General features: G+C 34.4%; 1 pseudogene; it reads left to right on the plus strand.

Moving 5' to 3' along the window:
- Positions 1–11,815: 11,815 nt before the first annotated feature.
- On the plus strand, positions 11,816–13,215 carry LOC110639665 (GDSL esterase/lipase At5g03980-like; annotated as a pseudogene).
- The last annotated feature ends 2,063 nt before the right edge of the window (positions 13,216–15,278 follow it).

A 15,278-nucleotide genomic window follows, 5' to 3' on the forward strand; every position in this document is an offset into this window, starting at 1 on the left:
CTTCCACTTATCCAAAGTATCTAGTTCCTCTTGAGTGGCCTCTAGAGATAAGGGACCAAGAACCTTTGAGTCTAAAATATATCCAATACGTTCTAGGTTAAGGACAAGTTTTAAATTTTTGAGCCAATCAGAAAGATTAGGTCCTGTCAACCTATTGTGATCAAGTATTCTCGCAAGGATATTGGATGGTGGTGGTTGTTGTGTGCTCATTATTATCAGAAAAAATTAACTACGGAAAATAACTAGATTAATTAATAAATGTATCAAGTAATTAACCAAAATGATTATGATCTTTTAATCAAATTGGTCCTCCCACTAACTTGGCGAATCCTACACTTCCAAAGTAGGAAATAGAAATCCTAGTTGGATGGATTTCTAGTGGGTGATTGAATTCTTATAGTCTTATTAATAATCCTCAGGCACATCCATTATTGGAATTACAATAAACTATAAGTGAGCAACTCCTTACCCATCATATCTCATATGAGGTTCAATAATTTATTTAGCCCCTAATGCTCAAAATCTCAGGCACATCCATTATTGATTTATCTTGCATTAGTTAAGTTGATCCCATTGAGTCAGTAAACATGCAAATAGTTTTAATGTCCTCAGGTGCATCCATTATTGGCCACCAACTATTTGCATATTTACAACATCTTATGCTTAACAATTATTCTTAAGAAAATCTCTTAAATTAATGCATTATTCCCAAGCTTATATAGCTAATAATGCAAGTATTTAAAATTTCTTAAAATAATTGCCTCAATGAAGGGCCATAATATGATTACCATAATTATACCATTACTAACTTAATTATTTGCTTGGAAGATTTTGTGGTCGACTTAATTACTATTATGTTCTCACTTTGCACATTATCCAATTGACATGCATATATCATATACTTGCATACATTCATACACATCTCATGCATACATGGATAAACAAATAATATGGTATGATCATGAGCTTTCTAAGGGATTCAATTCTGAGCCACCAAGAATTGAATCAGGGCATTCCTAAGTGTATTTCATTCATTCATTTTACTAGAATTGCTGAAGGAGTACATAATCAACCCTTGATCTTAATTTCCTCCCACCGGTCTCACCAATACTCTTGACCTCCTTGTTCTTCTTACAATCCAATTACATTATAATCCTTGGAATACCAAGGCGAGTTTACAAGAATATGGACTTTAAAGTCCTCAAATAAATGAAATTACAACCTAAATTATTACAACATTTATAATACATGCCACTAAAATAAAATTAATTATTTTACACCCCAAAGAAAAATAAAAGAAATAAATCCAATCACATTGGTCTTTTATTGTCTATGATCATCCATCATGCATATTAAAATTTAATAATTAAATAAAATATACATACTAAAAAATTAAATTGAATATTACATATTCAACCAAAATTAAATTTGAATCTCATTCAAATAATTTTAAATTTAGAAACATTTTTCCAAATTTAATACCTTGAAAACAATTTTCAAAAAAATAATTGTGTGATTAAAATTCCTAATTAAACAATTTAATTAGGTATGGGCTTAATTATGGGCCTTAAGATATACAACAATTGCATAAAGGGCCCAAAAACGAAGCCTAAAAACCAAACACACCCTTGGGGCGTGTATCTTGCCAAAGCCGCCCCTCTTGAGCACCCAAACAGCTTCAAATCAATCCAAATTTGATCCAATCACACAATTAAGCCTAAAAACCAAACACACCCTTGTGGCTCTGATACCAATTGAAGGAGTGAAAGCGTGGATTAAAGGGTATTAGAACCTTGAACTTTAAAAAATTATTTCTAAGGTTAAATGCACCATACCAAGTGTCTGATGATCCTAATCAATTTTCAATGTCCAATTGCATACCAAAACACATTTTAACATGCATTAGAATTTCATTTGCTATTAAAGATTGTGAATTAACATTTGATTCAATTAAACCCTAACTAAAAGAGGGATTTTTAGGTACTAACCTCTTGATGTACAATTGAAGCAAATCCAAGATGTTCTTAGGACCCCAAATGTTGTCCCTCTAGTTTGTCCACCACAAGCACACACCAAAGTTGCAATGGCAACCCCTAGATTGGCTTCTCAAGCCTTGTCAACAAATTTTGAGATGGGGTTTATGCTTTGTGAAGGTTGTATGAATGTATTGAGAGTTAGAAACACTTTCTAATAATTTCAATTCAAGAGGAAATCAAAGTTTTTCCCTTCAATCAATTGAGAAATTGAAGAGAAGAGGAAGAGAGCATGTTGCCGTCCAACATGAGAGAAAAGAGAGAGGTAGCTGATTTTTTCTTTATAACTTTTCTTTATATACTTAGGTCAAACCTTAACTCTCTTGCTACATGTCATCATAAGATCCCGTCATGTTATTATTTAATTTAATCCTATGAAGCCAAGTGTCAAGCTTTATTTAAATCATGATGTGTAGTCTTCCATCATAGGAAGACAAGTAGCAAGATCATATGGTATCATGTGTCACCATATCATAGTGCCACATGTCACCATGTGAAAAGACCAATTTGCCCTTACTTTTTTAATTTGAGTTCTCAACCCAAAATTATAATTTCTTCTCTTTAAATCAATTTATATCAAATATAAATTAATTGATTAATTAATCTCTATTAATTAATTTTTCATAATTAAATTCATATTTAATCAAATTAAATATAAATTTAATTTATACTATACATCCAATAACCTATATTTGGTTTCAAGTCATGCTAGGGGCTTTGCAATCTTATTGCAAACCAAACCTCTTTAATTAATTAATTAAACTCTTTAATTAATCAATTAAATCACATTTTAAATGGTGATTAGCTTGTGTAGATGTGTGACTTACTAGGCCCATTACTTATTGGCAATGAAAAATGATATTAACTCTTAATATCATTAGAACTCTTTCTTACCATAAATAATTTTTCTAAATTATTTTAGACATCTCATAGACCATGGTTGACACCTAACATAGTATGTCATGGCCACCCAATTAGTAATAAGGAATACCTTAAATGAACTTTTAATCATATGTTACCATGCACTAGAATCTCTCTGTTACAAAATCCTAATTCGAGCTGGAGTCATGGTTAATGTCAAACCCCATTTGCTATGAATATTATGTTCTTTTTTAATTCCAGTTCTTGATTAATTAGATTTTCTTATCAGAAACTCTTTTCTGACTAAATCTGTCTGTCCTGGCCATGAACTTGAAACATCAAGAACAATTAAATGAACATAGGATTTTATCTCTATTTACTTAGGGTAATGGATTCCATCTTGATCAACACTTATCTTCATATATAACTAGTAGGAGCTAACACATGCCCATATACCCATACACAGTACAAGTATGAAAGCAGTATCAAACTCAAATCACCTATATACAAGATAATTGTGTTATCTCAGGTCTAAAGATTATACGCACTAATATGATATATGACAATGCATTGACAAGAGTAAACTTCATGTGCTTGTCATAAGCGTCATTGGTTCAGCCTACTTATCGTGTATAAGTGCCTATCTTGTTTGTTATGTAGTATGAGACTCACCACTCCATCTTATTTATATCTCATATAAATACCTTGGAAATAAACATGATTACAATATTTCTGGATAAGTCATATCCTTTATGAAGTATCATCGATTGTGAACCGGTTTATGATACTTTGTGCTAGAAATACTGTCACTCATATTCTTAATAACTTAAGAATAGAATTTCTAACAAAATATCAATGGACCTTTTCTATTACACATAAATATATTATGTAAACGGAAAAGTGAAATTGCCTTTTTATTAATAAAATATGTACAAGATACATACAAAATGATATGCTCTAGGGCATACTACTAGCACAGAGTTGAAGGAATTGAAGGAGCAACTACAAGAGCTTCTAGACAAGGGTTTCATCCATCCAAGTACTTCACCCTGGGGTGCTTTTGTTCTGTTTCTGAGGAAAAAGGATGGATCTTTGAGATTATGCATAGACTACAGGCAATTAAATAAGGTGACAATTAAGAATAAGTATCCACTTCCTCGGATTGATGACTTGTTTAACCAACTACAGCGAGCAAGGTACTTTTCTAAAATAGACCTGTGGTCGGATTATCACCAGTTGAGAATTCAAAGTGAGGCTGTGCCAAAGACCACGTTTAGGACTAGGTATGATCATTATGAGTTCCTGGCGATGTTTTTTGGACTCAGTAATGCACCGGCGGCCTTCATGGACTTAATGAACAGGGTGTTTAGGCCGTTCCTTAATCGTTTTATCGTTATATTTATAGATGACATTTTGGTGTATTCCCACACCGAAGAAGAGCATGTTTGGCATTTAAGGATGGTGTTGCAGACAATAAGGGAGCACCAGTTATATGTCAAATTTTCAAAATGTGAGTTTTGGCTGGAATTAATCTCATTCTTGGGACACGTAGTTTCTAATGAAGGTATTCAAGTGGATCCCAAGACAATTGAGGCAATAACTAACTGGCTTAGGCCTATAATAGTCATTGAAGTAAGGAGTTTTCTAACCCTGGCAGGCTATTATCGACACTTTGTGCAGAATTTCTCCACGATAGTAGCTCCCCCAACTAAGTTAACTCGAAAGAATGTCCCATTCTTCTGATCAGATGAGTGTGAGGAAAGCTTCCAGAAGCTTAAAGAATGTTTAACTACAACCCTTGTGTTGATGTTGCCTGTAAGTGGAAAAGGATATATAATATACTGTGATGCTTCCAGAGTTGGGTTGTGGTGTGTTTTAATGCAGCACGACAAGGTAGTGGCCTATGCTTCTAGATAGCTAAAGAGACACAAGCAGAACTACCCCACTCATGATCTAGAAATGGCAGCTGTAGTGTTTGCATTAAAGATTTGGAGGCAATATCTCTATGGTGAAATATGTGAGGTATACACTGACTGCAAAAGCCTAAAGTACATTTTTCAGCAGAAGGACTTGAATTTGAGGTAGAGGAGGTGGATGGAACTTCTGAAGGATTATGACTGCACCATTAAATACCATTCTGAAAAGGCAAATGTAGTGATAGATGCTTTAAGTAGAAAATCGTCAGGCAGTTTTGCACATATATTAATAGAAAGGAGGCCATTGATCCAGAAGCTGCATGAATTAATGGATAATGAACTAGTCTGGGATAGGTGAGATGAAGGTGCTCTGTTAGCACATTTTAGAGTAAGGCTAGACCTATGGGATAAAATTAGAGTTTCTTAACACAGAGACCTACAATTAATGAGAATTGTAGAAAGGGTATATCAGGGAGTAGATTATGAATTTGGGTTTGGTGTAGATGGTGCTCTTATGCAAGGCTTCAAGATATGTGTGCCAGATGTGGATAACCTTAGAGCTGAGATTATGTAAGAGGCGCACTACACACCCTATAATGTCTATCCAGGCTTTACCAAGATGTACCATGATGTGAAGGATGGGTACTGGTGGAATGGCATGAAGAGAGATATAGCAGATTTTGTGTCCAAGTACTGAACTTGTCAGAAGGTGAAGTTTGAACATCAGAGGCCATCAGGGAAGCTACAGGAGATTCCTGTTTCAGAGTGGAAGTGGAAAATTATTACTATGAATTTTGTGGCTGGGTTGCCTCGTACCACACATGGATATGACTCAATATGGGTGATTGTGGATCGTTTGACTAAGTCAACTCATTTCTTGCCTGTGCGAACTACCTATTATGTTGCTCAATAGGCTAGGCTCTACATTCGTGAAATAATGAGATTACATGGAGTTCCTACTTCCATAATATTTGATAGGGGGCCCCAGTTTACTTCTCAGTTTTGGAGAAAGCTGCAAGAGGCATTTGGTACATAGTTAAACTTTGGTACAGCCTTCCACCCTCAAACAGATGGACAATCTGAAATGACAATTCAAACGCTAGAAGATATGCTTTGTATGTGTGTTCTGGACTTTAGGGGACAATGGGATGATCAGCTACCCTTAGTAGAGTTTGCCTACAATAGCAACTATCACTCCAGCATTGGGATGGCACCCTATGAGGCATTGTATTACAAGAAATGTAGATCCCCCCTATGTTGGACAGAAGTGGGAGAAGCAAAAGTGCATGATATAGACCTAGTGCAATATACTTCAGAGATGATTCCTAGGATCAAGGAACATTGGAAAACTGCATTTAGCAGACAGAAGAGCTATGTAGATCCTAGGCAGAAGGATATAGAGTTTATAGTGGGCGATTATGTATTCCTGAAGGTCTCTCCAATGAAGGGAGTTATGAGATTCGAGAAGAAAGGCAAGCTCACATCCCGATACATAGGGCCTTTTGAAATTACTGATTGAGTTAGAGCAGTGGCCTATTGGTTGGAGTTACCATCAAGCATTTCTCATGTCTACCCAGTGTTTCACATTTTCATGCTTAGGAAGTACATACCTGATTCCCATGTGTTGCAACCTAATACTGTGGAGTTGGATGAAGACTTGACTTTCGAGGAACAACCAGTAGCCATAGTGGACTATCAGATGAGACAGTTAAGGTCAAAACAAATCCCTATAATTAAGGTTTTATGAAGGAGCCAATCAGTGAAAGAGTATACTTGGGAGTCGGAACGGGATATGTGTAACAAGTACCCGTATCTATTCAATACATAGTCCTGTAATTTTATTCTGCCTTGTGTAAAATTCGAGAATGAATTTTCTGTAAGAAAAGAAGAATGTAACACCCCTAATTTTTAAACAATTATTTTATATGTAATTATTATTATTTTATTATATTAAATATTATGGAAATGTATTTGCAATTTTTCTGAATTTTAAAAATCGGGTTTAGTTTTCTTAAGATAATAAATTTCATTGATTTTTAAAAAATTTATTTAAAGACCACATGGCAATGCTAAAAATATATTTAAACTTTATAAATTTTTTTGAGTTTTTTGTAATTTTTTTGGAATTTTTTGGCCTCATTTTTTGTCCTAGGGCAGAGAAAAAAATTTTAATTTTGGGTATCCTGAATCGAACTGACCAAATCGAATCGGATTGAATCGGACCAGTTGAATTGGATAGGCGTTCTTTTTCTCCCCTCCTCTTTCTCCCCCGCGCAAACCTCCTCCCTTTTCCTTTCGATTTCTCTCTCCTCTCCTCTCCCCATTGCAGGCCACCTCCTCCCTACCCTCCCCCACTCACCGGCGACTAGCCTAAGCCGTCCCTCACCACCAGCTACCTCCTGGAATGCCAGAAAAATGTGCTAGACGTCCCATATATGCACGCGTGATCATTCAACTTCCCTGCCAAAATTTGGCCGATCTGGCCACTAATTGAACCGAGTCTTGTCCTAAACTTCATCTACACCTCGAGAGTTTTCAATAGACACAAAGATCACAAATTTTCAATCGAATGAATTATCCAATTTTAGCCCGAAAAGTTTTAGCCCATTTTAATTTTTAGACTAAATTTTCCCCAAATTAGAAATCCCATGAAAATTCTGAGAGTACCGGCGTGCTCCACACGACGAGAGCTTCGCGACAATATAAATTTTAAAATTTTCCGACACAAGAAATTTAGTTAGTCCCATGAATTTTGCAGTATTTTTCTGAGCTTCAAATGAGCTTATTTAATTTTGTAGTAATTTTATTCTAACCCCTAGTGTTGTAAGCTTCACGTAGGTACCTTCGTTTCATGGAAATTTAACCGTCTCCTGGATCTGCAATTTTGGGCTGTGCAGTCAAGCAACCGAAACTATTTCAGAATCGGATTAGAATTGCAGTCCTCTCTACCATTCACAAATGCCCCGGAAGCATTCCAAGCATCAGAATTGGTATAGGTAAATCTGAACTCCAAGTTTCTTCAATTTTATAGTACCGAGTTTAGAATAAAAATCCATAAAATATTCATGGGTAGCTAAAAAATTATAATTCCTTTTGTATTAGATTTATAATATTGTTAAGGACCGTGAGCGAAATTTTAGAATTTTTAGAGCTCATTTGAATGATTATTATAGAACGTTAGTTTCATGGACTAAAATGTAATTTTTCAAGTTTATGAGTATTAACTATTTTGGAGGCCCATATGATGTTGATGAGATGTGGACATAGAAAATGTATTTTAGAAGTGTTATTTGAGTCATTTTGCAGGTTGAATAGGTCCTAGGTATAGGGGAAACTCTGCCAGTTTTTTAGCAAAACTTAGGATGTCCTTTGATTCTTTAAAGTTTTGTTTTAAATAAATGTTAATCAGTTTGTAATATAATTATTTAGGTGAGCCGAGTCAGCCTTCTTCCTCCGTCCAGCCGTCGCAGTGATTTGTAAAGTACTGTGAGTAGATATTAATTTTACTTATAATTTCAATATTATTATTTATTCAAAGCATGTTCATGCATCATTTATAGATATATGTACATAGTTATTTGCTACACATGCCTTGTATTGCATTTGTATTTGATGATGTTATTGTGATTGTTGCTTTATAGCAATCTAGAGCTATGTGTGTGAGTTAGTGTGTATGAGTTGTGTATATGGATATGGATAGGACAGTAGACAGGGCTGGAGCTTGACTCACTGGGACTCGATCCTTATTATGGAAAAGTTGGGGTGGGCACAACTTTGAGTTGATCTCGCTAGCCCTCGTATTTGGATATTAAGAGAAAGTCTAACTTTGAGTTGATCTCGTTGGTAGAGGTTGGAACTAAGAGAGCTGCATAGGGGATCATCTCTCATATATACATGTGCGAGTATGGATTGACATACGAGTGTGTGAGTGCTCCAGATTGTCTTTGATGTGATTATGGCTTGACTTGTCTGAACTGTGTGAAGGTGTTGCATTCATTCTTAGGGATACACTACACTTAGATAGTTATAGAAATTATTTGTAAAAATCAATATCTTACTCTATGAGTTGAACGCTCACTCACGTTCACCCATTTTTTCCTAGGCTGCAGGAGGACTTTTATTTGTGTTTAACCTACTTCCTACCTTGCAGGTTTCTTAGTTGCTCTATCTATGTTTTGTGTTGTAACTTTTGGAAGTTCTAGAACTCTACATATGTTAGAAGATATTTTATTTGACTTGGGACTATAATAGATTATTATTTGAAATCTGTAACTTATTGATTCTGTATATGTAGATTTGTGGATTGAATGAGTTATGTGGATGAGGGAGTTGAGCTCCCAGTGATCATATTGAGTTGTTGATGATTACAAGGGTGAGCTGAGCTCCCCAAATTATTTTATTTTGTGATCACGGATCGGGTGAGCAAAAAACTCTCCGTTTGATAGTCCAGTTTATGGTCGGATTATGTCCGATTGTTTTCTTCAAAATGGATGGGCTTTGAGATTGGACTAGAAAATAGTTAGGCTTACTATGGGATTTGGAGGCCTTATGCCAACCCAAGTTCTAGTGCCGGTCTGGCTCAGAATTTGGGTCGTGACATTTTTAAAAAAAAATTAAATCAAATCAAACTGAATTAAATTGATGCTTCAGTTCGATTTAACTTTATCTCCAATTTAATTTGATTTAATTTAAGCTCTATTTGTATTCCAAAAAATATTATTCTAGAAAATATTTTTCTCTTTTTTAGTATTTAGAATACTCAAAAAATAAATCAATGAAAAATATTTTATTATTCAAAGGGAAAATTACTCTATTTTTGAAGAAAATTACTTCATATTTTTAAAAGTAGAAGTCATTTTCTAAAATTTTTTAATTTTATTAAAATATAAAAATATTTATACATATATATATGAAATAAATAAAACTTATTTTTTTACGAAATAAATAAAATATTAAATTATTATAAATTTTAATTAATTTATTTTTTTTTAAATCAAGCTAAATCCATCAATACTCACACTCTAAATTTGTTGAACCCATCTATTATTATTTATTACACGTGGGGCAGATGGGCAGCTACGACAGTTGAACTATGCTTCTCAATTTTCATGTCTTATCCTCCACTATATTATATTTTAGTATATTAATAAATTTTAATATAATAATAAATCATTTTTAAAATTATGAAAGATTGAATTTGAATAAAAAAAAAAAATTCAGAGCATAATATCACTTGCGTTTAGTCTATCTAGGCTTGAATGTAAGAAAACCTCATTTTTATAAATAATATCTCATGGGGATTGCTTGTTCTCTCTCTCTCTCTCTCTCTCTCTCTCTCTCTCTCTCTCTTTATAGACTATCGAATGGAGACAAATGTTGCAATATAGCATGATGCATTATCATCAATAAATTGATTCGGTAGAACACAGAAAGAGAAACAGTGATGTAATTGGAATAATATGATATAACTAGAAAGATTTCTGAAATAAACAGACAAAGGATTTAGTTAGAATTCTCTCTTTTGATCAGATTCTCTCCCATGCATGAACAGGAAAAACAAAATCTACCACTCCACAGCACAGACATGCCAAAGACCTCATTTCAGCTTCAGAAGAACGAAGGAACTATACATGAATATGCAAACACCTGTATGCATTATGTTGCAACCCCACACAAGGGTACACAAAGAAGTTCAAGATTAAAACTTGACAAATGCGCTCAGTATTCTCACTATTATCCAAAATTGTACTGAGAGCCTTCATGCTCTCATTATTGGATGCATGTCATTTTCTATTCAGCTGAATTATTTTGAAAACCGCTGATTCTCCTTCTTTTACATTAATTTCATATTCAAGCTTAGTACATTAGAAATCCAACAAAGCATATGATGGTATCAGTAGGTCAATTCTTTATCAGTTCAGATTCACTACTTGATCTCATAAAAGTGAAATTATATATGGCAGCCACATCATTATCCATCTTAATCTGCAGATCAAGATAATACACTCATGCATTGGAAATGATAATTATATGATATGCACAGCTATATATGCATGAATTTTCAAATAAAGCTTGTTACCAATGGAAGTTCATTCCAAAATTGCCAACTCCAATTATTCTTTGCATTTCAAATTAAGCTCTACATGCATTGGCAATGATAATTATTCCAAAATCCTATGCTTATGGCTTGCATTTTCTCTGACAAACATTTCAGTTGTATCTACGTGGAAAACACATTTCAATCACAAGATATCGTCTGCTTAATTTTTCGTCTTCCAAAAATATATTGAGCAGTTTTAAAAGAAAAAAAAATTAGCGGAGCAATTACTAGTCTAATCCATAAATCTAACAGAAGGGGAGGCCCAAGTCAATCAACCTGTACAATATAACAGAACACTAATAACAGAAGTGCAAGATCTCCGAATTTATCTTCTTAAGTGTAAAGCAAACTTGACACTGCCTAGTTGCTCAGAATACACTTCGCTCTCCTGATCAATGAGATGGATCATATCAACCAAGAGATTGCAGTATTCTTCCATCACGACATCCAACATATACTGCTCCTTGCACAACCTGTTAAATACAAGCCAAGTTTTTATGCAAAATAGTAAAGCATCAATAACACAACATCGATAACAGAGATGCAAGAACAAGTAGCAACTCATAAGGTGCCTCAGTTCATAAGGGCAGGCCCAAGTCTTTTATCAGTCACTAATAGAATGCTACTAATAATTTATACATCGAGTCCAAGAAATCCTACTCCCACTATAACTATACATAATTTATGAGAATAAAAATTAAAGCACTGCATGCATCGTATATTTTTAATCCAGATATGTTCGGATTTCAATTCCAAGTAGGATTCAATAGGACAGGACCAAGTTTTATTTGATGTCAGATTCCTAATTCTACATGGACTGGTCATTAAAATTATTTTTTATAGCTATAAATAGAGGCAATTGCTTTTATTCTAGTTCGTCAAAGCCTTTCATTAAAAGGAAGTTCATCAAAGCCAACGTTAATTTTTCAGCCTAATAAAAAAGCCAACTTATTTAAACTCTCTACAAGCATGGCTTCCTCCAATTCCAAACTTCTTTTCTCTTTGCTTCTCTGCTCGTTCTTGTTTTTCGTTCTTCCATCTGCATCTAATGCACATATTCTCAAGGCTTGTCAGTTTGAGGCAATATATAACCTTGGGATTCAATATCTGACACTGGCAATTTGATCCAAGAGGACCCTGATTCTGTTTTTTCTAGGTTTCCCTATGGCCAAAACTTGTATAGCTATCCAACGGGTTGCTCATTACTGACTTCATTGGTAAGAAACAAGTATTATTATTATCTCTTCACGATCCATGATTTGTTGATGCTACGTGTTTTAGCTAAATTGTATTTGTATTTTACAGCAAAATCGGCGGGTGTTCCCTCCTCAATGCTTATTTGAATGCATGTTCCTCCAAAACACATGGGTGAATTTTGCAGTAGCTGGCTCCACTGTATTGCCTGTGGAATTTCTAGCAGATAAGGGAGTCATTGCCCCTGTTTCTAATTCTTCTCTTGACAAAAACTCAACTAGATGCATACCCATTTCAATACAACCTGCCATAGCTCCAAAAGTCACTATTTGTTACTTTATACTCTTTAATAACATAAATTTAACATACTTATAACCCTTATCATTATTGAGTTATCCTTATCATATTTTACAGATTGTGTTGAGAAACATAGGAGATCTCTCTTCATGGTGGGGAGATTGGAGGTAATGATTATAATTATGCTTTCTTTCAAGGCAAGAGTGTTGATGACTAGAAGTACATGGTACCCAATGTTGTTTAAGCCATTAAAGATGCTATCGCGTTAGTTAATTCTCATGAAACATATAATAATGGATTTCTTTTTTTTTTTTTTAATTCTTATCCTTAATTTTTACTTATATTATCTTTTTAGAGAGTTATTGGATTTGGTGCTACTTTTCAATGTATCACAATAAACAACTCCAACAGGCAATTGAAGAATTGCAAGAAGAGCATACAAATGTGACTATAGTATATGGAGATTACTACAATGCCTACAAGTGGATTTTGCGGAGAGCTGCATTGCCAGGTGAGTTTTCAAAATCTTTAAATGGTGGGTTCAACAGACATATCAGACAACTGAAACTGAGATTGTTCACTTTATTGATGTAAGCAGGATTTGATCCCAAATCATTGCAAAAAGCTTGTTGTGGGGGTGGAGGTGATTATGACTTTAGTCTTGCTAGAATGTGTGGAGATCAACGTGCCGGTTTGTCCTAAACCTGGAGAGCATATCAGTTGGGATGGAGTACATTCCACAGACAAAGCCTATTTTTTCATGGCACGATGGCTCATTCGCGACATCTTCCAAAAACTTCAATGCATTCATTGATTATTTCATAAAATTTATTATTAGTAATATTAGTGAGTAGTAGAGAATATGTAATTTAACTTTTTAATCAATCGAATGAGATTTTAGTTATTAAAAAATTTTCAACTATTATTTTAATTAATATCAATTCTCATATAGTTGTTGAATTCATATCTGCTAGTACCAAGTACTAGAATGCAAAAGAAAAATCCCACTGATGATGCTTATTAATGAAGTAATGATGAGAGGATATCCATGCATGAGTTTGTTTTAACAACTTGGGGAATCTCCTATCCAAGTGTTCTAGTATTTGCAAATTTGGTTTGTACTGAAATGTTGTGATGTGGGGTGAGAATAGAGAAATCCTCCAAACCAGCATTTGTGGTAGTGGTAATCTGATAGCATACAGTTTGGCTGCAATTGAAAATAAGCTTGACAAGAACTTTCAAAAACCTCTGCTCAAGGAATTCATATGCATTGCTTAATCATTTCATTAATTTTAATTTTATTATATTAGTTGATATAGTAGATATTAGTTAGTTAAGATTATGCAGAGTGTTTGATGGGTGCCTAGCCTAATAGAGTGCAGGAAAGCAGAAGAGAGAAAAGAAGATTACATGTCGAACAAGATAACAGAACAAGACAAGAGAACAGATGGAAAGGCAACAATAACAACACAGGCCTATGGTGATAGAAAGAAAGAGCAATTCATACCTTTAGAGCCTATCATCCATGCACATAGCTACTAACCATCTGGAACAAAAGGCTGCTATAGCTCCCTCTCTTAGGCATTTTAGCATCTATATTATATATGTAACACTAGTCCACTCTTGAGCTTCTTTTTTGTCCTTGGAAACAAAGCCTTTCCCCTTTCTGCTATGTGGGTTGCAGATTCTGTTTTCCTACTCATGAAATTGCCATCTTCCACTGAAATTCAAGGCTTTACATTTCTCTTTCAAGATTAAGTTTGTTAGAACTGTAAGTTTGCAGGTGTATTTCATGATAATTAAATTTATAAAGAGTTCTGGAATAACTACAGAGCTTTGAATGTTTTGACTTGGAAATATCTGGTTTTTCTTGCACAAGATGACCTAATTGAATTGTGTTTTATCAATCCTTGCACATAGGTATCATTCAAAATTGTGCATCATACGGCTCCTCACATTGCTTTTAAATCTTCGGAGGACTGGAATGCAGCTCAGGCACAGCTTAATGGAACAGTTCATTGTGATTACCCTCGTTGGTAATTAGTCTTTTCTGTTCTGATCATGTCTATTCTCAGTAGTCTTTTTCTTTGTTTCTCTAATATATTTATAGATGGTGGGTTTGATTTGATTTCACCTTTCATGATGTTGAAGGCTGTTTTTCTTTTTCATTTTTCAATTTTTTTTTCCACTGGAAAAAAGAGCTAAAACTCCTGCTTGGGGGTCCTAGAAATCCTTAAATTGTGGGAAGTCAGATCTTATTTTTACAAAAATAACTACTTCTCTGCTGCATAATGATCACAAATAAGGGAAGCTGAGAGCTGTATCTGTGAGATATTTTCCATGCTCTTGAAGTCTAGAATTGTTTGACAATGATGCAGCCAGACATGATCTGAAATTGTCCTTGATCGCTGGTTCGCATTATAAAATACTTGCAAGCAGTAAAATTGAGTGGAAAATTGCTGATTTTTCACTTTGCAGGATTGAGGTCCTCTGTCATGACATTAATATCCACATCCCCCACCATATTTCTTCAAGGATACCAAGCTATAATCTACTGGTAGCTCATAAATCTATTCAAGAGAATTGGGGAAAGGTACAATCAATTTACTTTTTGAAAGTGATTGATATGTTCAAACTCCATCTATTCTGTTAACAGTATCTGAATGAAGCTACATGGAATTGGCATTTAATGAAGACGACAATGACAATGTGTCGTGTTTACGACAAGGAGCAAAATTACATTGCTTTTGATGAGCTTGCCCCTGAAGATTCTCAACCAGTTACATTCCTGAAAAGAGTGATTCCTGACTATGCTTGAAGCTTTGTAACTGATTGGGTCCACTTCTTTTTGGTTCCTTATTTATCTCTTATCTTTTT

This window comes from Hevea brasiliensis, chromosome 13, assembly GCF_030052815.1.
Source record: "Hevea brasiliensis isolate MT/VB/25A 57/8 chromosome 13, ASM3005281v1, whole genome shotgun sequence".
Taxonomy (NCBI): Eukaryota; Viridiplantae; Streptophyta; class Magnoliopsida; order Malpighiales; family Euphorbiaceae; genus Hevea; species Hevea brasiliensis.